The sequence below is a fragment of the Ranitomeya variabilis genome, chromosome 4 (assembly GCF_051348905.1).
Source record: "Ranitomeya variabilis isolate aRanVar5 chromosome 4, aRanVar5.hap1, whole genome shotgun sequence".
NCBI classification, from domain to species: Eukaryota; Metazoa; Chordata; class Amphibia; order Anura; family Dendrobatidae; genus Ranitomeya; species Ranitomeya variabilis.
Genome location: NC_135235.1, coordinates 287,364,092 through 287,389,770, shown reverse-complemented (window position 1 = coordinate 287,389,770; position 25,679 = coordinate 287,364,092). Strand labels below are relative to the sequence as shown.

Here is a 25,679-nt window from a genome sequence, read left to right as displayed (position 1 = left end):
ATGTAAACAGATCTGATTGGTTGCTGGGGGCAATGTAAACATAGGTCGGATTGGTTAATGGGGGCAATGTTAACAGAGATCTGATTGGTTGCTTGATGCCATTGGTTGCTGGGGGCAACTGCTCTACTTTCTCTATGCTCTATATTATATATAACGGATTATATATATCAGTGTCCAATCACATTTCAGCTTACATATCTCTAGGGTGGAGTTGAAAATGTAAATCAATGGTGTGGGCGTGGCTGGACTACTTGGCAGCTGGCCAATTAGTCCTCCAGTGATCATATCCTGCTGATAAAGCTAGGATTTTATAAACATCTACAGCAAGCAGCCCAGTAAGTGACACATTGCTGGAATCGGGGTCTCTGTCTCTACAATATCCTGCATTCAGATTAGGTATCAGGACGTAGATTTTTGGATGGTAGGTGCGTGGTGATCGTGGCCTGAGGTGAGGTCTTGTACCGTTTGCTTCTTGCTGGAGAAAATCATTCACTTCCTTTGGACTTTATGCTCTGCCAATGAACCAAGTTTATGTTCACTGTGAATAACGTGACCTGACAATACCGAGTCTACATTTTTTTTTTGGCTTACCACTTGTTGCTCAGCTTCCACAACCATTAATCAAAAATTAACCCAGAGAATAAAGAAGGACTATTTTTCCTTTACTAGTGCTGTTTGTTGATGGTTTTTTTGTGCCAAATTATTCAAAATGATGCATGAGGTTCATGAATTTTGCCCAACATTTTTTGAAAAAATTCTCTTTATTTACGTCTGTTTTGCCACTCTTGTGCAAAAAAGTCACACGTTCTGCTAAAATGTTGCAAAATTTGGTCAAAAAAATTCAGCCTTACGTAAAATCTCTCTGAAGGGGACTCGTATAGCGGTAGCGGATGGTTATGGTGTGGCGGTATTAATTATTCCTTCTACAATGTGGTATAACTGTGTACATGTGAATATAATTTGCTGTAGTTTATTTTTTCCACGTATCTCGGTGTACCCTAGCAGAGCACATGCGTGGAAGTGTCAGGGTGTGGACTATCTTGCCCTGTTACTGTCCCTGAAGACAACAATCGCGTAATGTGACTATGCGTTTTATCTATATATGTGGTGTCATGTGAAATGTGATTTATGTACTGCAGTTTTAGTGTATGTTGTAACTAGACTGTAATATGGAAGCATACTGTTAATATAGTTATAACAAAATACTGACTAGCATCACATATTAAAACATTTTTATTTCATCCTCATCATAATTTTACTGGGCATCACTCCTGGATTACATGCTATCAGCTTTGCCGCTCTTATTCATAGCTTTATATAATTACCTATAATGCTATGAGTAAGAGTCGCTCTCATAGAAATTGATGACCTATCTGTATTATTAGTCATCAGTATCCGATCAGTGGGGGTCTGACACCTTTCACACCCAACGATCAGCTGTTTTTTTTCTAGCCATTGAAGCCCTATCTACACAGTGTACATTATACTGTATGGAGTAATATATGGGGCCATTATACGGTATGGAGCATTATATGGGGCCCATTACACTGTATGGAGTAATATATGAGGCCTATTATACTGTATGAAACAATATATGAGGCTCATTATACTCTGTGGAGCAATATATGGGGCCATTACATACTGTATGGAGCAATATATGCGGGCATTATACTTTATGGAACAATATAAGGGGCCATTATATACTGTATGGAGCAATATATGCGGGCATTATACTCTATGGAGCAGTATAAGGGGCATTATACTCTGGAGCAATATACAGTATAGTGCCCATAATACTGTATGGAGGACTATGTGGTGCCCATAACACTGTTTGGAAAGCGGTGTGGTGCCTATAATACTGTTTGGAAGACTATGTGGTGCTCATAATTCTGATTGGAGGACTATGTGGTGCCCATAATACTGTATGGAGGACTATGTGGTGCCCATAATACTGTATGGAAGACTGTGGTGTCCATAATACTGTATGGATCAATATGTAGTGCCCATAATACTGTATGGAGGACTATGTGGTTCCCATAATACGGTATGGAGGACTATATGGTGCTCATAATACTGTATGGAGGACTATGTGGTTCCCATAATACTGTATGGAGGACTATGTGGTTCCCATAATACTGTATGGAGGACTATGTGGTGCTCATAATACTGTATGAAGGACTATATGGTGCTCATAATACTGTATGAAGGACTATGTGGTGCCCATAATACTGTATGGAGGACTATGTGGTGCCCATAATACTATTTCTTTGTTTCTGTAAGCATCTTTTTTTGTAAAATTATTTATGACCGGTATTCAAAGCATACGTGTCTCGTCTTTTAAAGAAGCACTCCCTTAATTTTTTCTTTTGTTAGCCATACCTGTGTAAAATAATATGTAGTATAGTGTAAATGCGGTAATATATGCACATATTGCCATCTTCTCCAGTTTCCAGCGCAATTCCGGTCCTCTTCTCACTCGCGTGACTCCTATTCCAACTTGTTGGATCACTCTAGGGTCTATGTGTGAGTGGAAAGATGCTTTTACCACGGAAGTCAAAGGAACCTTGTCCTTAAATTGTAAAAGTGACTTCTGGGTCACACATAAACCCCAATGTGATCCGGCAAATCGTAATAAAAATTAGGTGAGAAGAGGACCAGAGCTGCGCTGAAAACTGGGGAAGACGACGATCTGTGCGTATATTACTGCAGTTACACTACACTACATACAGATTTAGCTAATAAATAATAATGGGAGTGCTACTTTAAGAAACCAGTTCCACCCTCGCACCTTCAGTTATGTCATTGTTATCTGTGTGTAGTCTGTTTGGTTTGGCAAATTCAGCAGGCAGAAATAATTACCTAAAAGTGTCAGAACTAATAGGCAAAACAATAACTAAGATGGATGTGTATGAAACATAAAGAGGGATTATTGTAAATATTATGATAAAACGAGTAACATGATGATATGTAATGGGGTCATTTCTTGTGTAGGAAAACAATTAATTGAAGTGTCCAGGAATTTACACGGTAGGTTTGGATTTATTAAGCCGTGAACAATTGTGTGATCATTACAGCGGATCTGTCACTAGATTTTATAACAAAAAACAGCATCCACTATTAAATAAATTTTAGACCGGATGATACTGGGATACATGCTGTGAAAATCCATGTCACAATGGCTGTATAATCCTTTCTCAAAAAGGCAAGATCAACTTCTTCCCATCTAGATTTTCTTTGGATTTCATGTTCTTTTCAGTGAATTGCTTTTCATTTATAAACAAGCTCAAGACAAGGAGAATTGCTTTCAATCTACACCCAACTAGCCTCACTGCTCCTCCTCCCTGTTGAGTTCTCACCCTGCTCAGTATAAGCTGCATGTGTCAGTCCCGCTGGGTTATGGAAACTTAGCTTATGTGCTAGTGCTCATGGACTATTTTCCACACTATTTTCAAATCCCAACAGTTTAACTCTTAACATGCTGGGATCAATAATTACTTTATTATTTGAGGAGTTTGACAGAGGAAGAACAGACGATCTATCATCCCTCCCACTCAGCGGCGTAACTTGAAGCTTGTGGGCCCCAATGCAAAAGCGCCAATGGATCCATCAATTATTGCAAGTCTTTAATAGCAATGGTCTTTTCATATGGGCCACAGGGACCTTTTGGGCCCTCGACGCTTCAGGGCCCAGGTGCAATTGCAACCCCTGCACCTATTTCAGTACGCCCCTGCTCTCACGGCATAATGGCGGGGTGCTAATAGGTTTTGGTCAGTGGCGACCCATTAGAGTCTAATAGGCTGTTTGTTGATATAATATTAACAGGCTGAGCCGATTAAATAAAAAATATTGATAATTAAGGCTAAATTAGTCTTAAGGGGTCAATGTCATTTCCAGTTAAAATTACCCAAGAAAGACCAAGGACCACTGTGGAATTAGGAGTTAAAAAAAACTATTCCTGCAGAATAGCCAGCTACTTTTTCCAGCAAAAACACACATAAGGAAATATTAGGAACCAGCTTATAGATAAGGTAGAATTAAAGGGATTCTCCAGCTTTGGAAAACCCCTGTCCCTTGATTGCAGTTTGCTTTAAAAAAATAAAACTGAACAAGCTTTACTAACCTTCCCAGTGTCCAGCGCTGACCTCGGCTGCTGATCCTGGTGTCTGGTATTGTCCGCAGCGCTGACATCATATCGACAGGTCTGCAGCAAATGAGCTCAGTTATTGGCCAAAACCAAAAAAACACCTTTATCAACATGTAGCTTTCCCTTCCATGATATGCTTGGATTTCCAGAATTTAGGTCAAGTGCAAGTTTAGTTACATGCCAAAGCTGCATTTACTGGGCTTAGCAGCAGTGCACAGCACTTCGAATGACTTGGCCTGGAAAGGATTTATGTCTGGGGAATGTTCTCTGATGCGTTTTACACACTGTAAGGAGGCTAAAGGCTGCGTAATCAATGGGAGGTATGTGCCACAGGGGTGGCTGCTCCCTGTGATGTATTTTTCTTTAGCGCACGTAAGCACTAAGATGTTGTTTAGTGCACCTGGGTCCAGGTTGCGGGTAGCTATGAGAGATGAGTGGGTCTGGTTACCCACATACCTCACCTGTGGGTGTGGTTACAGCCTACATAATGGAGGTGTCAGGAATCCCACTGGGTATGTCAGGGATCGCATCAATATGTCACGGGTCACGGGGAGGATACCTTTATCATCCCCACCACTCACATCAATTTGTTGCTTGGTTGCCCCTGGTTCTTTCTGAAGGGGATGTATCTATATCCCACTTCCCAGTTTCAGTTTGAAATTTGCAGCTCTATGGCACCCCCCTTACCCTCAGGTCAGTTAGGCTACTGCACCTAGGGTAATTAGTCGCCAGAAAGGCTGCCTGCTATGTACTGGCTATTGGGCACGCTACAGCGAGGGCGATGTAACTACTCCCACTCAGGCGGGAATAATAATTATCAACAAAGCCTCCCAACGCACAGGACAAATCCGCAGCCACCAGCTCCGATTTCGTAATTATTAATGGGTCCGGAGCCAACCCAAATCAGTAGCGTAATTCACTTCAGAGGACCCGACAGTTCGTTTTAGAGCAAGGAGACACAAGCTAGTAATTTTATATTTTACTCCAAAAAAGGTAGGCAGTGTTTACAGAGGTATAAAAAGATATTATAAAGGAGACAAATCATATGTACAATACAATTGCAAATAAAAAAAGGATTAAAATTGAAAAGAACTCTTACAGGTCGTTAAGTCATTGCATCATCATGGCAGGCCGTGTGCTGAGTAGGAGGAGCTACATCTAGATGCATCACATATCTGTACAGCAGCTAGACCCCGGACAAAAGACACTGCAAGACTGCTGTCTCACTAAGTTATCTCACAACCCAAAACCCAAGCACTCCCCCTGTGGTGACCTCACTTAAAGGTTGAAACCTCCCCTTTACTTAGAATTATGAAAACTTTTTTATGCCTAGCTCGTTGTATGAATCTCATATATTAAATACACAATGATCAGGATGTGCCCCACATCATGGGGATTCTTTTAAGTGTAAACATGGAGTAATTACATAACCCGCTTATGGAGAAATCCACTCTTTGCACTCGTTGCAGTTAGCTGCTAGCGGTTTCAGTAAGTTATAGATCTATCGATGGGCATCCGGAATATATAACTCTTATATCTCTAGCCCGGATCGGTGCTCCTTTATATCACTTTAATAGAACAATAGAAGCTCATGGTTTCTACACCAGTTTCAACCAGTACCAGGTGGGAGGGGGGATGAGTAGTGTTCACAGAGTCTGGTATTTGCAACGTAAAACTACATAAATTCTTGTGGGAGGAGGGAAACTGAGAGGTTTTGAATTACACACACAGGCAGCAGGCAGAGTGAGAAGAGGGGGGGTCTGAATGGCCCACAGCGTGTGTCTGCCATGGAACCTTCTAGGACTAAACTCACAATATGGCATTTTGATATTATCATGACAGGAGGCTGATATTTGGCACATGGTCTGTGTCTGGGGAGGGAAAAGCCCTCCACAGACACAGACCATGTGCCAAACAACAGCCTCCATTATTTATATACAAAAAAAAACAGAAGGAGTACAAAATACCCATATAAAATGTCTCAAATATTTTATTACTTACTCGTATAAACTACCATATACACAATATTATTAAAAAAAAAAATTATGGACAAAAATTATCATCGTGAACACAGCCCCCTGAGGAAGCCCACGCAAAACACGCGTTGGGGCTGCGTGGTCTGACCGTTTACAAGGACCTATTTGGGTGAAACGTTTTTCTATGTACTAGATTTGGACTATTCATGTTCTGGGTGTATATGGGGTTACAGCTATGATGGCAATAGGTTTCAACCTACCCTAGTTACACCCACAATGTTATATCAACTTTCTAGTACTGTGACAGTGCTGCAATGTTAATACATTTCTATAGTATTATTGCATTATGGGGATTTCTATGGTCTCTGAACTACCGATCCTTATACATATGTAATAGTCTCGGAACTTTTCTATTTGTATCCTTCACTGTGACAATTTTTGTCCATAATTTTTTTTTTTTAATAATAATAATAATAATATTGTGTATATGGTAGTTGGTAGTTTATACGAGTAATTTAATAAAATATTTGAGACATTTTATATGGATGTTTTGTACTCCTTCTGTTTTTTTGTAAATAGCTATATTTTGGAGTATACCTGTTGCCTGTTTTAAACAGTGGTGATTTTACAGATTTAACTCATTTTATTCTGGGTTTTTTATTAACAGCCTCCATTATGTAGGCTGTAACCACACCCACAGGTGAGGTGTGTGGGTAGCCAGACCCGCCCATCTCTGATAGCTACCCACAACACGGACCCAGGTGCACTAAACGACATCTTAGTGCTTACGTGCGCTAAAGAAAAATACTCTGGGTTACATCACAGGGAGCAGCCACCATTGTGACACATACCTCCCATTGATTACGCGGCCACTAGCCTCCTTACAACACGGATGTGGACAGTAGGGACCAGCCAATGCGCTTGTAGTGAATCCCCATAAATCGATGAACCCTTCACTAGAATAAAGTCTGACCTGTAATCAATATGTAAGAAAACACAGTGGATGGTTAGCAAACTCACAAAATATGGTAGGATGACATTTTTTCCACTCCCCTAAAACTAAATTGTCAGTATATTTTAGTATAATCTACATTTAAGTCCTTTGATCAGAAATAATTTCTTTGTTCAGTGGACAATGATTGGCTGCAGCGGTCATCTGACTCCCCCCTGCTACATCGCTGGTCCAGTGGTTGAATATCAGGGTTTTTTTTATATTCTTTCACCACTCTGGGCACATTAATAATGTTTTATAAAGTAGGGGGCAACCAACCACTAATGAACTAGTGATGATGACTCAGAATATTCTGTCCCAAACTGTACAACAAAGCTGAGCAACAGGAAATGTGAAAGTGACAGTTTTGCTTTTGGAATGTATAAGGAATTATTATTATTTTTTAGTTTTTGTAATAATGAACCATGAGGTATATGTTGGCATATAATTGCTGTATGGCAGAGATTCTCCATTTCTCCTGTGGCTGGGTAGATGTCACCTCTCCACTCTCCAGAATTCTAGAGTCTTTACCAGACATATCCATCTTCTGCTATCTAAAACTCAACATGGAAAAAATTTATCTTTCCCCATTTCACTCACCGACCCAGTAGAGTTGTCAATCACCGTAATGGTTTCAAGTCTGTTGGCACTTGATAAATATTGATTTTGCCCTGTTTTTCAACCCGGACATAAAAGACCTTTTAAGACCTACTTCCACCTCAAAACCATTTCTTGAGTCAGCTCTTTCTTCAATCTCGAGCCACAAAATTGCAACTACATGCCCGACTCCTGCCCATTCTGCACATCCAGCTCTGTGATTTCCCATCTGACACTCTTGTGACTCTCCAATCCACCCTCAGTTCTGAAACAAACACTCAAAAATGAATCGGTCAAACACAGATTTTCCATTTCTATTATGACATAAACAACATTTTTTATACCAGATGGCTAACGTGAAAATTTCGGGCTCCTATGCAAAATTCTTCACATGTCCTTTATAATTCTTCTCTCTTTATGTGGCAGAAGAGCCTTTGGCCTCCTCAGGAATCAGGTCTTAGAAATTCTGCTTCTACTCTCCAAACCAAGGTCTTCACCCAACTACCATGCAAACAATGTAAACCAAAAGTAGCAGCTCATTTTCACTTCTCCCTAGTTGATAAAAAAAATCTATTCAGATATTTCTGAAAGTGCGACAACCAATGCTATTGCCATTAGTTTCCATCAATCTGCCAGACCATAATGTTTCTTTGGGAGAACGTTGACTTTGGTTCCTCTCCTTCGCCATTATAAATGTACAGCAGACAGATTCCACTGATTCTTTGCGTCTGCAGGAGCAGATTGGTTTTCAGAGAAGAGAAAACAGAGGTGATTTATGTTCTTGTGCTAGGTCCCTCTGTTTTTAAAATATGGAGCAAAAACTGGAAATTATACTCCTAGATGTGGCCTTACAGATGATTTTAGAGTGGGGGAAAATTACCTTGGGATCACAGGATTTAATCTCTTACTACACACCCTAAAATCTTGTTTGCTTTTGCGGCTGCTGCCTGACATTGAGCACTGCTGTCAGCTTATTTGTAATTGTAACCAGAATACCCAAGTCCTTCTCATGTTCTTAAATCCTGAGTACATTTACGTGTAATGTATATTCAGCAATATGATTACTACGGCCATGGTGCACTACTCTACATTTATCAACATTAAACCTCATCTTCCTGAAAAGTTATTCTATTTTCCAATATAATATTGTTTACATTCCTTTTTGGTCTTCAAAATTCCTGCTTGCTGTTATTTAATAAGAAATTTTAAAGTTTAAACCAATGGGGAAAAAAAATTTGTCCTGGACACATCATGGACCTACAGGTACATGACTCCTTACAGAAGTTATTAAAGCTGTTTGTTCTAAGGTTATGTGCTCACAGAGTTTTTTGAGGAGTCCTTTGAAGTGGGTCTGCTCTGACAAAATTGCGAGAAAAAAAATGCACAAAAAAACTCTCCCTATTTATTTCTATTGCAAAATGACTTTGCAGTTCATACGTTCAAGCTTCTGAAATGTACAAGTTTAGGAATGAGTCATCTCAGTCATGTGTTATATAATGTTGTGGTGTAAAAATTCCAACCCTGATTCACAAGAATGAGATTAATATAACACAAGGAAGTGAGAAGATTTTTCCACTACAAAGTTTGTATTGCTTAAGTTCATGTGAACGTTTCCTCACTGACTGCTGCTGCATTATTTTGCTAATTATGATAACTAAAAGATTTTGTCCAGAAAAATGACAACATTAAACTACCAACAAAAATGCTGATGACTGGACTTATGGATGTCAAAAAAGGAGTAGGGACAAATAAGTTACCATAGATGGTAGCTATCCCAGAGAGGAACACACATTTCCATCATATGTTCAGATCCATAATCACCATTAATACTCCACCAGCACCCTACAAATCTGATGGGTCCACCAAACACCCCAATTGTCGCCATTAAAAAAAATATTATTTGTTCCCCTGTAAACCAGGGATTTGGGGAGCAAATAAAGCAAAAGCATAATCTTATTATAATGCCGTTTCGTGTGAAGGTACCTTTAGAGCATATCCCCAAATGGCCTATGTTCGCATGAAGTCTTTTCAGAGAAGAGACTGAGCAGAAACGCCAAACTTTTGAGGAGGATTAGTACAGTTTCTGCTCCAAAAACTCCTAAAAGAAAAAATGCTCAATGTCTACATACCCTAATGTCGCAACCCATATCTATGTTTTTTTTTTTATTATTGTACCAAATAATTGGGAATTTGGGGCAAAAATGTCCTTTTGTAAGTTATATTAAGAGTCGGAAGTGATAATGGTTCCATTGAGGAGACAATTAAAAATTGAGCACAGAAGAGAGGAAATAAAGTGTAAAATACATACAAAGTTCACCAGATTTCTGAAAGAATGTACATTTTTTTTGTCAGTCTTGTAGATTAAACATTTAATTTACTTGCATAAGTGTAATAAGTCTGTGTTCCCTTTTTTTACTGTTTTTTTATGGAAAAGTAATAAACTAGTTGTCATTGCTTAGTTTGAAGATTCAATCTGGTGACCTCTAGCTCCATGTTCAGATTTCCCATCTTCTGAACTATTGCCTTTTCCTCTTTGGGTTTGCTCCTCTTTGGGTGTTTCCCATTGTCCCGTTTTGGTTCCCCTATCATATTCTGGGTTGGGCTATATACACTGATCAAAAAAATAAAGGGAACACTAAAATCCCACATCCTAGATATTACTGAATGAAATATTTCAGTTGTAAATCTTTATTCATTACATAGTGGAATTTATTGAGAACAATAAAACCTAAAAATCATCAACGCAAATCACAACTAATATCCCACGGAGATCTGGAGTTGGAATGATGCTCAAAATCAAAGTGCAAAAATGAAGTTACAGGCTGATCCATCTTCATTGGAAATACCTCAAGACAAGGAAATGATGCTGAGTAGTGTGTGTGGCCTCCACGTGCCTGTATGACCTCCCTACAATGCCTGGGCATGCTCCTGATGAGGCGGCGAATGGGTTGTAGAGTCCGTCTCATGCTACCACAAGTGTGAAAGCACAACCAACATTCAAAAGTGACCCAAACAGCCAGAAAGCATTGGTACTGAGATGTGGTCTGTGGTCCCCACCTGCAGAACCACTCCTTTATTGAGTGTGTCTTGATAATTGCCAATAATTTCCATCTGTTGTCTATTCATTTGCACAACATCATGTGAAATTGATTGTCAATCAGCGCTGCTTCCTAAGTGGACAGTTTGATTTCACAGAAGTTTGAGTTACTTGGAGTTATATTCTGTTGTTTAAGTGTTCCCTTTATTTTTTTGAGCAGTGTATATATTCTTCCTTCACTACACTTCCTTGCTGGCTATACTTCTAAGTGGATAAGTACTAAGGAGTTCCAGCCCTTCAGCTAAGGGATTTTCCCTGCTAGGCAAACACTGTGCATATTTGTTCTGTGTATCTGTCTGCCTTCCCAGCACCTTTCCTTTCTCCTCAGTTAGCGCCGGATATTTTCCTTGTTTCATTTATTATTCTCCTCATTTCTTCTTATTTCCCCTTAGTGCACATGCTTTATGTTTCCTCACACTGGGTCCTCAAATCCCTCTGCACACTTTCCCTCTCCTGGTTAGCTGTGCCCAGCTGTCTCCCCTCTGCTTCCTCAGTAGGTACAATGAACCCCTCGATGACCTTTTAGAGAGCCAGGTTGGAGGTGGTGTTTTTTGTGCGGTTAGGGATTATCTAATCTGCACAGGGACCAGTGACGTGTGGGTGCAGCTTCTCTGTGTTTCAGGCTTTCTTATTCCCGTGAGTGAGTAACGCGCATTACACTATTTTTTAAATATTTTCTCATGTATTTTTTTTAAATACTAAAAAAAATGCTGATAATGCAACAAGAATAAACTCATCAATATGTCATGTGACATTGGGACATGGAAATGGAGATAAACGAGCGCTGATCGTCTTGCTATATCATCGATCGACGCTCATTTTGGACAGAAAATTTAAATGTAAAAGGCCCCTAGGCCAAATATCCATTTTAATATAGGAATCAGAGTTGCCAACTACAGTATTTAATGAGTATTGACAGCTAAAGTGCTGTTCTGTGCTGACAAAGCAAGGCGCTCCTGCTATCAGGACTAGCAATCCTATCCCAGTCACTGTTGATGACACAAGTGCTTGAAAGTGACACTTGATTCAGGTCAAACAATCATGAACTGCTTCCCCCTCCTTCCGCCAAATCCTATCTCTACAGTTATCTGCAGGGCTCACGGCTGCATACAATCGATCAGAACCCTGAGTTCACCAGCAGACAAAGCGCTGCACCGTTACTAATGAGATTACTGCCTGGTATTAGTCCCATGGTCACACATTAGTCATGCAGTACAGTGTAGCAAATTAATATTTCTTAAATATGCAATACCTATATTTGTAAGAGTGTTAAAACAGGTCTATCCCCAAATTTAAAAATGCAATCTATATATTAAAAAAATAAATAAATTGATCTCTTGTACCTGATGAGGATGGTGTACTTGCTTTGAAAATCAATGTTAGAATGGATGTACGGTATAATCCTGATATTAAGCTGAGCAGATGTAGAGAACTCATGGTTCCAAGTGAATTTAGTTTCCGCCCATCCATCCTGTCTGACTGACAGCTGCAGCTTGTACGCAGCAGCGTGAGATTTCAGCAGCATCAGGGAGGAGGGACACTGAGGAGCTGTCAATCAGGGTAAGTGGTTGAAGATGGTGGTTGACGTTTGATATTGGGACCACTTTATGAGTGAATTGATTGTATGTGGATTGAATTATTCTAGAATTTCATGCTAGTGGATTCATGAAGGAAGGCTGCCAATTTGCTGGATTCTGATGGGAGGAAGGGGTTGAAAAACAAATTCTCAGCCTTTCCCATACCTGTCCTACAGCTGCTGATCCCTGACTGGTCTTCTGATGGTCCCCCGCTTTTTCTTCTTCCTCTGTGTCCTCCATTGGGTGACGCTTTTGCTGAGTAGGCTCCATGCAATAGTGGAATTGTGGAACAGGTATGGGCAGGGTCAAGGAAACGTGAGCATAAAAATGTATTTTCTTTTAACCCCTTCCCAGCATATTTGATTCTCACCAAATTTATTATATGCAAATCGAATAGCCCCCTCCACCTCTCCTCCCCCCCAGAGAAAATCTTCACAAATCTCATCAGAAAGAATTATGTGACCATTCTTATGTGGATTTTCAAAGTTAGTACAACATCCATATCAAGTCCAATAGATCCATTTAGTAATGTATGAGAAATCTAATGAAATCTAATTCAAAGTCAAACTGTCATGACTCTCTTACTGGGTGTCCCAGGACTAGGGCAGGGGCTCCTTCTTCAATGTCCCTAACGCTAGGGGCTCCCTAGCTCACCCTGTTCCCCGGATTACTTCTGATGGTGAAGACGCCAGGGCCATATACGGAGTCTGTACCATTCCCCCACCCAGGGAAGAGGGGAGTAGTAGTGTACCATAACACATCAACCAGACTAACCAGGTAATACAAACACGGATAATGAAAAATACCAATCATACAAATATACTCACACAAACAACAGAGAAATGAATTGGGGAGTGGAGGATGGGGTTTGTCACGATCCAATTTTGGATGCGTGGCAGCTCTGGTTCCACTATGTTTTAAATACAGCTTTTTTTCCTTTCAGGACCAGCGGGGGATAATGTTAGTTTCCTATGTTGGAAGCCTGCTGCAACTGCAGAGTGGCTAGGTCAGCTGATGTGGGTGATGACCACTCCCACCATTCTTTAAACGGTCACCTGATGCATCAGCTGACTGTTGGTGATAGAGTTTCTCTATGGAGACCAGCCATGCAGTTGCAGCTCTCTAGTGTTAGCTACTTCTGGTGTTTGGAGTCCTGTTTCTGTGTCTTCTGCGGTGTGGAGCTTGGCAGCGGAGTCTGGAAGCTAAGTGCTGTGTTTATTCCTTGTCCCTCTTGTGTTTGTCACTGTCCCCTGTGTTTGTACCATCTGCAGTGGTGAGGATAGCACCTTTGCTGGCCAGTGCACTAGCCAGGGCAGTGTGAGGTGATAGCGAGGGACGAGGTTCCTGATGGCAGTGGGGGGAAGGACCCACTTAGGGCATTAGGAGAGTGCACGGACAGGCTCAGGTTTGAGCTCAGTGGGTGTCCATCCCTCGATTCCATATCGGTAGGGCCTACCTCTCCCCTTTTCCATCCCGTTGTGTGTTTGTTGTGCCATCCGCTTACCGACCCCCCATTGGGTCATTGTATTTCATGACAGGGTTAAACGAAAGTAGAAGAAGGGGAATTATCACACACACAAAACCTAGTAACAGTCACCGTTAAATCCACCAAATGCCTTTCTCCAATAATAACCACCAACAACCTACAGCCATGCAGCATAAGCTTGCTCTGACAATGAGTGCTAGCCAGGACCCACATTAATGCAGGAAAGCTTCCAGGAGCTCTCAACTGTGCAGATTAACCTTGCACTGCTTAAAGAAACTTTAATATGAAGGTGAAATGCTTCTATTCAGTGCAGTAGGAGAAATCCGATGCTGCGATCTTCTGGATCCTCTCTGTTGCGGTAAACCTGTGACACAAACATAGTGAAAATTGGCTTGTGTCTTCCTGATATGATAAATTAGTCATACATTTCTGAGGGGAATATAAGAAAAATGGCGCAATTGTCTATGAAAAGAAGAGTTTGTATTTTATGAGTAATGCACATTTTTGTTAAAACACACATCAAGCACTAATTACCCTGATTGTTATTATTATAATTAGAAAGTGACTTTAACAGGATTTCTTCCACCAAAAAATGATATTAATCTGATTTGCACCATTAATTCTCTGAATAGAAAGGTCAGCGGTAGCCTGTCCTTAGAGACAACTGTTGATCAGAAGAATAAATGGGACCAAGATTCAGTCCACCTTGTTCCTCCACTGCAGCGCTCCCCACCACCATATGTAATTCAAGTCTGTTCCATACATGCTATGCCAGGGAGCAGGGTTTTCCAAAACTGTAGGCTCCATACTGGCTGTCGATAAGATGCAATGTAATTCCTTTCTTTGTGATGTCACCACTGAATATTAGGGGACAATCTTATAGTCACATTTTATGATACTAAAATATATATTTAAAGAGTTATTCCAAAAAGAGCAAGTTATCCCCTATCTCATGGCTGGGGTCTGACCACGTGGCCCCCCAGCAATCTATAGTTTGGGGCTTTAGAACCCCCCAGAGCAGGACACTACAGCCCCATCTTGAATGAAGCACAGGTTCATGTGCGCGGCATTGACTCCATTCATTTTCCTAGGGAACTGCAGAGCACAGTCTAGTTCTATAGACAATGAGTGGAGCAGAAGCCACATAAGATGGGGCAGATCTCAGCATTGCTGGAGTCCCTGCGGTTGGACCCACAGTGATCATCGAGTTAATAATTATTTACAAATGTCAGGAGCCTCTTTACAATCATTTAGTATCTGTGGTTCTTATATCCGCCAAGTATTACTGTGCGGACTGGTCGAGCAGGTGACTTAACAAGTGTACAGACATAATTGGCCTCATTGTCTTGTGGTGGGGAAGGTTATGTTAATTAATGCATTAAGTAGTCTATAAAATACATTCTGGGTCTTTTTTTTTTGCCATTTTCACCTTTCAATGTTCTTGTTACGGTATGTTTTTATAGGATTTTGTGTTTTCGGATGCTCGGCTTCCGGAATGCACGGCACTGGGTAAGACGAGATATTTTACATTCTAAAGAAAGATATAAACAGATGATTTCATACATAGGATTCACAATGTCACAGATTGCATGCCGAGGCTTAACTGTGGGCTCCTGGGTCTAGGTCTAGGGGCTGTCCAAGTTTGAGGACTTTTTTTAGTGCTAAACCCCCCCCTACACACACACACACACACACACACACACACACACACACACACACACACACACACACACACACACACACACACACACACACACACACACACACACATTTTCTGCAACTGGACCTCATTATGACAGTTTCTCTGCTGATTCAACCTTCGTGTGGTACGTGGTCATAAATCAGAGAGGAGCTCAGAAAAAGACCGAAAAGGCTAAGTTCACACTAGGCGTTTTTGCTGCATTTTTAATGCGTTTTTTAATGCTAATTTTCAGTTGTTTTTTTTTCACAGTACCAGCAAAGTCTATGAGATTTCAGAAATCTCATGCACACACCTTGATTTTTTTGTCATCAGTAGTTTGTGCTTTGCATGTTTTGTTTTGACATGGAGCATGTCACTTCTTTCAGCATTTTTTTCAGCGTTTTTCACCGATTGACTTGAATGGGTGGTGAAAAAACACTGAAAAAAATGCAGGTATCTTTTTTTGCAGCGTTTTTTTGTGCTAAAACCTCATTCTATGGAACAGGACTTTTTTTGTTCCAATGCGAAGCTTTATCAGCATGCAAATCTAGCATGCTAAAACAGCTGCAAAAAATGCATAAAAAAACGCAGAGAAAAAACACAAGAAAAATCAAGGAAAACATGCTTTTAGAGAGTTACAAACTTTCCCATCAGACCGTCATAGCAAGCTGACTGACGGACTCTCTGTTAACTCTTAATTCTGCAGCCAGGAACAGTCAGTGCAGCACAGAGACTAGAGAAGGCAAACGGTGTGTGAATTTTTTCATGAAACATGATTGCCAAAAATTATGTTTAGCTTAAGATAAATATATTTGAAGAAAAAAATTGTCCCAAAAGGTGCTCAACCCCTTTAATGCAAACTGTGTGCAGAGGGGCCATGGAGCCTAATCAGGTCTAATGGCTCTTTAACACACCGAGGACTGTGTGTGGAGTTCTTACTTTAGCCCTCTTCCCAATTTTTTTGGATCCGGAAATTAAAGGGACTCGGTTTGAATAGTCATTCTGTGCCGACAAATTATAAGCGCTTGGTGCACCCTGGGTGTAGCCAAACATTTAAGTGCACCTTCCCACCTACTTGTTTTCCCTCTATCGCCACCCACCTTCTTCTTTGACTGACAGCTCTGGCTTTATAGAGCTAGAGAAGGTGGAAATAGATGTAAAAGAAGTGGGAAGGTGCACTTAAATGTTTGGCCACACCAAGGTCGTTTTGACGGTGCGGCATATGCACGAAAATGCAACATGTTGCGTTCGGCGCAGGTCGTCGCACCGTCAAAACGATACATGCGGCGGCATCCGCATACAGCGGCATAGCCTGCGTACCCAATGTTAAAGATAGGATGCGCATGCCTCATGCAGCCGTAGGTGGAGCTGAACAAAGAGGTGCGACAGTGGGCGGGGCTTCACGGAGGAAGTCCGCATCCCTCCGCAGCCCGGATAAACGCTAGTGTGAAACTAACCTAACCTAATTCATCGTAGGAACCTAACCTTCCAGATCCTTAATACCTTGGTGTCCGAATGTTCAGATCTTCACATCTACAAACCTTCACTATAGGGAAATTGATAGTTGCGTTTAGCGTTAAAAGGATTTGTAGATTTTCTGTTGGCGTGTAAATATGCTCAATGTTGACCCTCTCTAAGGAATTTAAATGTACCAAGAGGTCACAATTGTATGGACATGAGATGTTTCTCTACACTCCTGCCTCTCAGTTTGTCCTGAAACTTCTCGCCCCGCTTCTGTGTTTCTGCATTGTTGGGTTCCTACCTATTGTGTACGGTTTGAATTGTGGACATTTTACTCTCATGTGTAATGGAAAATTAGATTAGAAGACAAAGAAACTTGTTTGTATTGGCCAAACCTGTTTTGTTACTTGGAGCTTTGGAGGCATCTTTGTTGCTTAAAACTTGAACCCTCGTAGCCTTTCCCTCAGTAAAGCATATCTTAAGTAGTAGAGATTATTTTTTTAATAGATTAGTAACTTTTTTAGTTTTTTTTTTATAAATCTCTGCAATGAAAAAATATTTTTAGATTTACAAAACTTGTGAAAATTTTTCTTAACTCTTTCTCTAAGGTTTCTCTTAACCAATGTTAACAAGTATTTCGTGTGAATACTCTCGAAAGTACCTAATTTTCTGTCACCCATTGCAGATAAAACATTGAAAAACACCATGTATATGTAACATGCCCATGGTGACCTTGGACTAGTTTGGACAGATCAACTGGCTGTGAATCTCTTGACCAGAACTCAACAGCTTCATATATGCCTACAAGGCTATTTCGTTTGGGTTAGGAGATTTACGGCCGTCCCGAACATCACGATCCATACTTGGTCCATAAATGCCTTAATGTGGTTGTCCACCTTTTGAAAAGATTTTTTCTTTTCTTTTTTTTTACTTAAATTTTTGTAATTGGGGCTAAAAATAATTTTGCAATTGGGTTTCATTAAAAACATGGCATCGATTAACTTCTACAACCTCTCTTGGTGCTCTTTGGGCTTTCCCGGCACATGCGCACTACAGTACTTTGCTCTACTTTCGACAGGACAGAGAAGTGCGCCTGCGCAGGAGCATGTTGGGGATACTGTGTGGATGACATAGGACGCGTCATCCACATGAAGCAAGAAGGAGGATGGGAGAGGAAGCGCCAGATCAAGACCAGAGACGCCCATGGAACCGAAGAGCACCGTCTGTGAGTATAATCAAAGGTCTTTTTTGGGATCTGCAGAGGGGATTGAGAACTTTTTTACAGCATTCCAGTATGGTGTAAAAAAGGCCCGAATGGTGGTGTCCGTACTTCATATGGAGAAAATCCCGTGACAGGTTCTCGTTAAAAGAAATGGCATGTTCTCTCTTTGGGCGGTTCTTGCTCTCTATTCATATAAATGACAAAGAAAGTTACCGTCCGTGGAGCCGCAAAAACGACTGTGAAAAAACGCCAACGAAGACACTTTAGGAAAAATACTAAAAGAGTCTTTGGTTTGGAAAACTCATCAGGTGCCCCGCCTCTAAGAGGCACCGTGTGCACATACCCGAAGAGTAATAGATGGCATCATGTTAGAGGTTGCATAAAACTGCCCAAAACAGTAGGGTAAAAGCATTAGATTTATTAATTTCACATTTATGGTAAAAGCAAAAACAATTACTGGATTTATTACAACGCCTGTTACTCTGTCAATATTGATTTCCTGTGCGGTATTTGCAAAGTTGATCAGTTTCCTTTGGAAAACAGCAACAGTCAATCCCTTCTCTGTTAATTAGAAGCCAGTGGAGATTAGACTCTGACTTGATGCCTGGTGCAGTAGCAATTGCTCATGTATTACCTTGTATTTGTCACCTTTACTTTTTACAAAGATAAAACCAAAATTCTGTGAAAAACAGTCCCGTACAGGGACCATGTGTACAATTAAAGTGAAGCCCTGCTTTGAAAAACTTCATGTAATGTTAAACATGTTAACTGCTTAAGAAAACTCCTTTCTGAATACTTTAATAAGGAATTCCAGATATACCGGGTGTCCTCCATTTAGAATCCTCATACAGCGGCATGTAAAAGTTTGGGCACCCCTGATCAAAATTACTGCTAGGCTGCCGTCACACTAGCAGTATTTGGTCAGTATTTTACATCAGTATTTGTAAGCCAAAACCAGGAGTGGAACAAATAGAGGAAAAGTATAATAGAAACATATGCACCACTTCTGCATTTATCACCCACTCCTGGTTTTGGCTTACAAATACTGATGGAAAATACTGACCAAATACTGCTAGTGTGACGGCAGCCTTATTGTGAACAGTTAAGTAAGTTGAAGCTGAAATGATCTCTAAAAGGCCTTGTGAAGGATGGCACCAATGACATCACCCGGAGTCCCACCGCTGTCACTACATATGATGAACCCGCACCTCGCCACCTCGCCTGACATCACTACTACATCAAAGGATCCCGTAATGCGGTCTCCCCACTATCACCAAAGTGACGTTCTGCACCCCCTGGGGGCATGTAAGGTCAGCTTGGTACAGTTTTTCACAGACATCCCTTGTCCACACAAGCCCAGGAGGGAGGCACGGGGAGCAAGAGGATGTAACCCACGCAGTCACTGACGTGGCACCACACTCGCTCACAACCCTGAGAGGCCCTTTCACTTGCACTAGTGAAACAGCGCCTGGTCATCCCGGTAGGACTGTCACCAGTTCTTTGCTAGATATAAGTCTGGTCCAGTAACAGGATTATATCGGGCCAAAAACCAGCCCCGGTAGCATGGAAAGTTAAGCCGAGAAAGGGACATGTGAATCGAGGTAAAAGAGCAGCCCAAGGTTAAATTATGTATTTAATCGTCTTAAGAGCACACTAGACAATACACTATATACACAATGGTCATACATATACAATGGTCAGATATGCAAATGCAATAGTGGTAGGACAAAAGATATAAGCAGATGGTTCATATCAATTACCTGGTTGATGTTTGACCATGTGTGTGCTGGGCCGCAAGGGACATGGGCTGCCAGCTGGTTCCTAGGTCCTTTTCAACATGTTACTCGACATGGCCCCCACTTTTGAAGTGAACCGCAAGCATAACAGAGACATGGATAATGATCCTAAACACACGTCCAAATCCACAAAAGATGACCTCAAAAGGCGCATGCTGAAGGTTTTACAATGGCCCTCACAGTCCCCTGATCTGAACATCATTGAAAATCTGTGGCTAGACTTCAAAATAGCAGAGGATGGAAGACGACCCAGGAATCTCACAGAACTGGGAGAATTTTCCAAGGAACAATGAATGAAAATCCCTCAAACAAGAATTGAAAGACTCTTGTGTGGCTAAAAACAAAACAAAGAAAAGCTGTGATACTTGCAAAAGGTGGAACTAACCGTGCAGGGTGGCGAAACTTTAGCATCAGCTCATTTTCCTTTTTGTAATTTTTAAATTGTAAAAGATGAAAAAATATATATTTTCTGGCTTGAAATACAAATTAAATGTGTCATCTTTAACGTTAGGCCTTTTAGAGATCATTTCATATTCAACTTGCTTAAAGTGTACCTGTCAGCAGGATTGTGCTGTGTAAACTACAGTCACTGTCAGGTTGGCACCGTTATACTGATTAAAATGATACCTAGTGATGAAATCTGTCTTGTGGTTGTTGTTTAATCTTTATTTTTAGGGGCAGAGCTGTGGGTGGGCCTGTGGGTGGGGCTTTATGTGGTGCTCTGATTACATGCATGTTTATGGCCTCATGACAGGTCACTGATCCCTCAGATAAAGTAAAGTAAACTTCATTTGACTGTTGTTTATCTTTTGACTGCATTAACCTACAAAAAGCTGATCACAAGTTGAGTGCCAAGTTTACTTTATCTATATATTGTGTGGGATCCTACTTGAGCACCTACCCCAGTAGGGCATACGGTGTTTCTCCTAAACTGATCCGTCACTGACCTGCCCTATATTTTACATACTGAATATAATATATATATTTTTTGGAAAAAAAAATCACATTCAGCAGGCAGACGGCGGCGGCGATGCCTGCACTGTTGCATGATTGCATCTATAATATCCATTTAATTATTTTTTTTAGTGATATAAATTTATTAAAAAAAAATATATATATATATTTCTCAAAATGGCACCGGCGCCAACTTGGTGGAGACTATTTTTTTTCCTCTAGCAAAATGGCGTCGGCGGCGCCTGTACAGTAGCATCTATTGGATTGCTGATAGATGCTACTTCGCAGGCGTGGCCGGCACCATTTTGAGAAAACATTTTTTTTTTTTTCAGAATAAATTTACAGTAAGAGGAAACTAGCCCATCTGTGGGGAAAACGGATCCTTGCAGTGACTTGCTGCAAAATTCCCAGAAATGGGAATGCCGCTCCAGGCTGAATGCAGGTTGGAACTCATCAAGATGAACGTCCAAACTTATTCCACCTTATACGCAAATCATATATCTGTAGTGATCGTTCGTATACGCTGTATCTCAGCTTCCTTGTCATAAAACTGCCCTGATGGCATCTACTCTAGCTGCAAGCTTCATCGACACGTCCATGGCTTTTAAGTCACTTTTTTTTTCTTTCATAGCTTGGTTTTCTTCACTTGATGCAGTTTGGCTCCCAACTTCTCCTACCTAAAATTTTGCAACTATTCAAGCATGTGGCAAGCAACAGGAATAATTTTTCTATGTAACCCTGCCGTAGCCAGGCCGGCGTCCTAATATCCTGGCAAAGGAAAAGTAATAGGAGCCGTCATTACACCAATAACATGTGGGCGAAAGATATTCTGCTGACGGCTGTGACACTTGAGGAGGTTCAGGGACAGTTGGCAGGAGGAACGCTCACTAGGAGCCAAAAATACCACTGAAAATATACAATAATGCACCAATAAAATTAATGATGGGACTTGCTCTTTGCAATCAAATTGAATCCTATAGAAATTAATAGGATGCAAGAACAGACTTAAAGGGGTTGTCCAGGACTAGTTTATTTATTTTTTCACTATGGGCCTAAGAAATACCAGGCAGGTAGTTGCTAACCTGGCGACAGCTTATGGCGATTAGTTCTTAGGCCCATAGTAAAAAAAAAATAAAAAAAAGTATTTGTTGCATATACCTTGGCAGGTGACTCAGTGGTTAGAACTATAATTTTGCAGCCCTAGCGACCTGGGTTCAAATCCCACCAAGGACAACATTTCAAGGAGTTTGTATGTTCCTCCGTATTTGGGTGGGTTTTCTCCAGGTTCTCCGGTTTCCTCCCACATTCCAAAGACATACTGATAGGGAATCTAGAATGTGAGCCCCAATGGGGACAGCGATGATGAGGTATGTAAAGCGCTGCGGAATACACTGGTGCTAGATAAGTGAGTAAAATGAATGCAGCTTTGCGTTAACGCATGCGTTAGAGCGATCGCAGAAAGGAAGACAATTTGGGACACATCGTTAGCGCATCCGTTTAACGGAATGCCCTAACGTGATGTGAACCTTAGCCAAATCCGATCCACTATGTGTCCACACATCCCACATTGGTTTCCTTACAGTCTACTTTGGCCAAGGATCCAGATGACACCCCTTGGCCCATAATCTCTGAGACACAAGACTGAAAACTTGCCAGAACCGGCAAGTTGCTTTGGAAAGTTAATTTGCACCTTTGTTTGCCTACCAAACACTGGTCAGTGGTCAAATTTGAGTGTGTGATTTTCAGTTTTAGAGCACTTTCTCAAAAACGTTCTCTTTACACCATAGGACAACTGCATGAACTTGGTTGCTCCTCATTCATGGTGAGTATACCAAGCGGCCTCCTCCTAAGGCCTCCTTTACATGTCCGCCTAAAACACGGCACCGGTGTCATCAGTGAGTCATCAGTATATGGTCCGTGTGTCCAATGTTACCAACAGGGGTTTTCTGGTTTGGATAAAGAAAGAAATGACAAAGCATGTCTCATACTGTGCAATGTTAAACACGGACAACACACAGATGGCACACGGATGGTACATGGATGGCACACGGATGGTACATGGATGGCACACGGATGGTACATGGATGGCACACGAATGGTACATGGATGGCACACGGCTGGTACATGGATGGCACACGGATGGTACATGGATGGCACACAGATGGTACATGGATGGCACACAGATGGTACATGGATGGCACACGGATGGTACATGGATAGCACACAGCTGGTACATGGATGGCACACGGATGGTACATGGATGGCACACAGATGGTACATGGATGGCACACTATGGTACATAGATGGCATAAAGATGGTACATGAGGGTACATGGTGCTACATGGATGGCACACAGATGATACATGGATGGCATAAAGATGGTACACGGTTGGCACACGGATGGTACATGGATGGCACACTATGGTACATAGATGGCACACACTGGTACATGAATAGCACACAATGGTACATGGATGGCATAAAGATGGTACATGAGGGCACATGATGCTACATGGATGACACACTGATGGTACACAGATGACACACAGATGATACATGGATGGTACACGGATGGCACATGGATGGTACATGGATGGCACATAATGGTACATGGATGGCACACTGGTACATGAATGGCACATGGATGGTACATGGATTGCACACGGATAGTACATGGTACACGAATGGTACATGGATTGCACACGAATGGCACATGAATAGCAGAAGATGGTACATGGATGGCATACAGTGGTACTTGGATGGCATACGGATGACATGATGGTACATGAATGGCACATGGATGGTACACGGATGATACATGGATGGCACACAGTGGTACTTGGATGGCACAAAGATTGTACATGGATTTCACACTGATGGTACATGGATCCCATCCGTATGCTGTATGTGTTTTTCACAGACCCATCTGTGCTGCGGGAAAAAAAACGGACGAGTTTCTGCGTGGTTTTTATGGACACCTGAGCAGCCCCACGGGATACAATAGGTATGTGTGGGATCTGGAATACGGGTGACACATGTACCGGAAACATGGACGTATGAAGGAGGACTAGTTTCTTCAAATTTGGCAAAATTGTTGGGATCCCCCGCCCCTGGCTGCAAGACAATGTGAGATCAGGTCCAAAATAAAAATCAATACACAGAGGTTTATTAAAGTGCAATATTCTTATTATAAATATTATAGAAAATCTCATCGCCACGTTCATTCCTTCGTTTAGTCAGGGACAAATATTTATTATTTTATTTTCATATAAAACCACTTCCTTTTTATAGAACAATTCCAGTGTTCAGTACTTTTCCTTACATTTATGGGCAGTCGCTAAATACTAACTGCACATTGCTAAGTGTTGAGATTTAGATAAAACAACAATCTGTTTCCTCAGGACCAACATTAAGTGCAACATATGCCCCGTAATGAAAGCAATTAAATAGAATGTGAAGACGTCTCATGTAAATCACGAGTCCAAAGTGGAAAAGTACTGTGCCGCAAACAAGGTCAGGGACCAGTTATCAACATGTTGTGGGTCTGACAGCTTAATTGTTAACCACTAGTGTAGGGGGAATATATACGGTAATAAAGTTCCACTGATGTGGATGAGGATTCAAAATGGAAAGGGTTGTCTGGAATTGTAGAAAAAAAAGTCTGCTTTTTTTTAAAAAAAAAACAGCGCCTCTCATGTCCATAGACTGTGTCTGGTACTGCAGCTGGGCTATTTTCAAGTGAGATTAGGGCATCTGCAGACAACCATGTTTTCTGCCATCCAATAGAATCGGATCGATTACGCAAATGATCATCTGATCAGAGAGTGATCCGGTTCTTTAGGATGAGGAGAAGATGGTGGAAAAATGTTCTCCATCTTCTCCATTCCGTCAGTGCATGGAAATTGGACTGCACTTAGATGTTATCTGAGTGCAGTTTGATGCATTGAGTTCCATGGCTGAGTGCGATCCGATTATCAGATCAAATTGGGCATACAGCGATTTTTTTTAAATTATTTTGTTATTTTTCCTCGGACGGAATCTTTCTTTGTTGTAAGCACCCGGAGGCTAAACAATTGTCATCTTTTTTTGTTCACGGACTAGAATTACAGTGAAAGATAACACCGCTGTTACGGTGCTGGAAACAATTTTTTTACCTTTTTTTTCCAGTAAGAAATGTATATAATTAGAACATCGTCCTGAAATCTCTTAGAACGTATAAGCAGATGAGCGCTCTATATAAGAACAGGCATTAGGACGCTCCTGAATATTTTATTTTGACATGGACCTTTTATTTTTTTGTCCTTGGACACTTCAGATAGATTTCCAGATTTACCCTGCAAAAAAAAAAAAAAAAAGTAAAATAGGGCAACGATGATGCTTGAGATTGCGCTTCTTTATAATAATATCAGACTCTGATGATACAGAAACGGCTTCCAAGAGAACGTTGGATCCCAGCAGAATCTTTTCAATGTTTTTATACAAGGTGAGCCATAAAAAAAAAAAACCCTTTGGAGAATAACAATGAAAATGCATTTTTATTTGTTTTTTTTTTGCATTAGCCTTGGATCTTGTGTTACGTTATTTCCACACCAACCATGTATCCTGCTTTTTGCTGGAGCGAGAGGACCTGGAAATTGAGCAACAGACACACATCAGTTTTTTGCTGTCAGTCACAATCCGTTGGCTCGACGGATCCA

General features: G+C 41.1%; 1 long non-coding RNA gene across 2 annotated transcripts; it reads left to right on the top strand.

Annotated features, from left to right (window-relative positions):
- The first annotated feature begins 67 nt into the window (after window positions 1-67).
- On the top strand, window positions 68-24,308 carry LOC143764500 (uncharacterized). 2 transcript variants are annotated; one of them, XR_013213215.1, is made up of 4 exons: window positions 68-335; window positions 18,089-18,235; window positions 22,770-22,804; window positions 23,903-24,308. It is a non-coding gene; the product is annotated as an uncharacterized LOC143764500 (long non-coding RNA). The 2 variants fall into 2 exon arrangements; XR_013213214.1 differs by lacking the exon at window positions 68-335 and having other exon boundaries at window positions 17,161-18,235.
- Window positions 24,309-25,679: the final 1,371 nt, after the last annotated feature.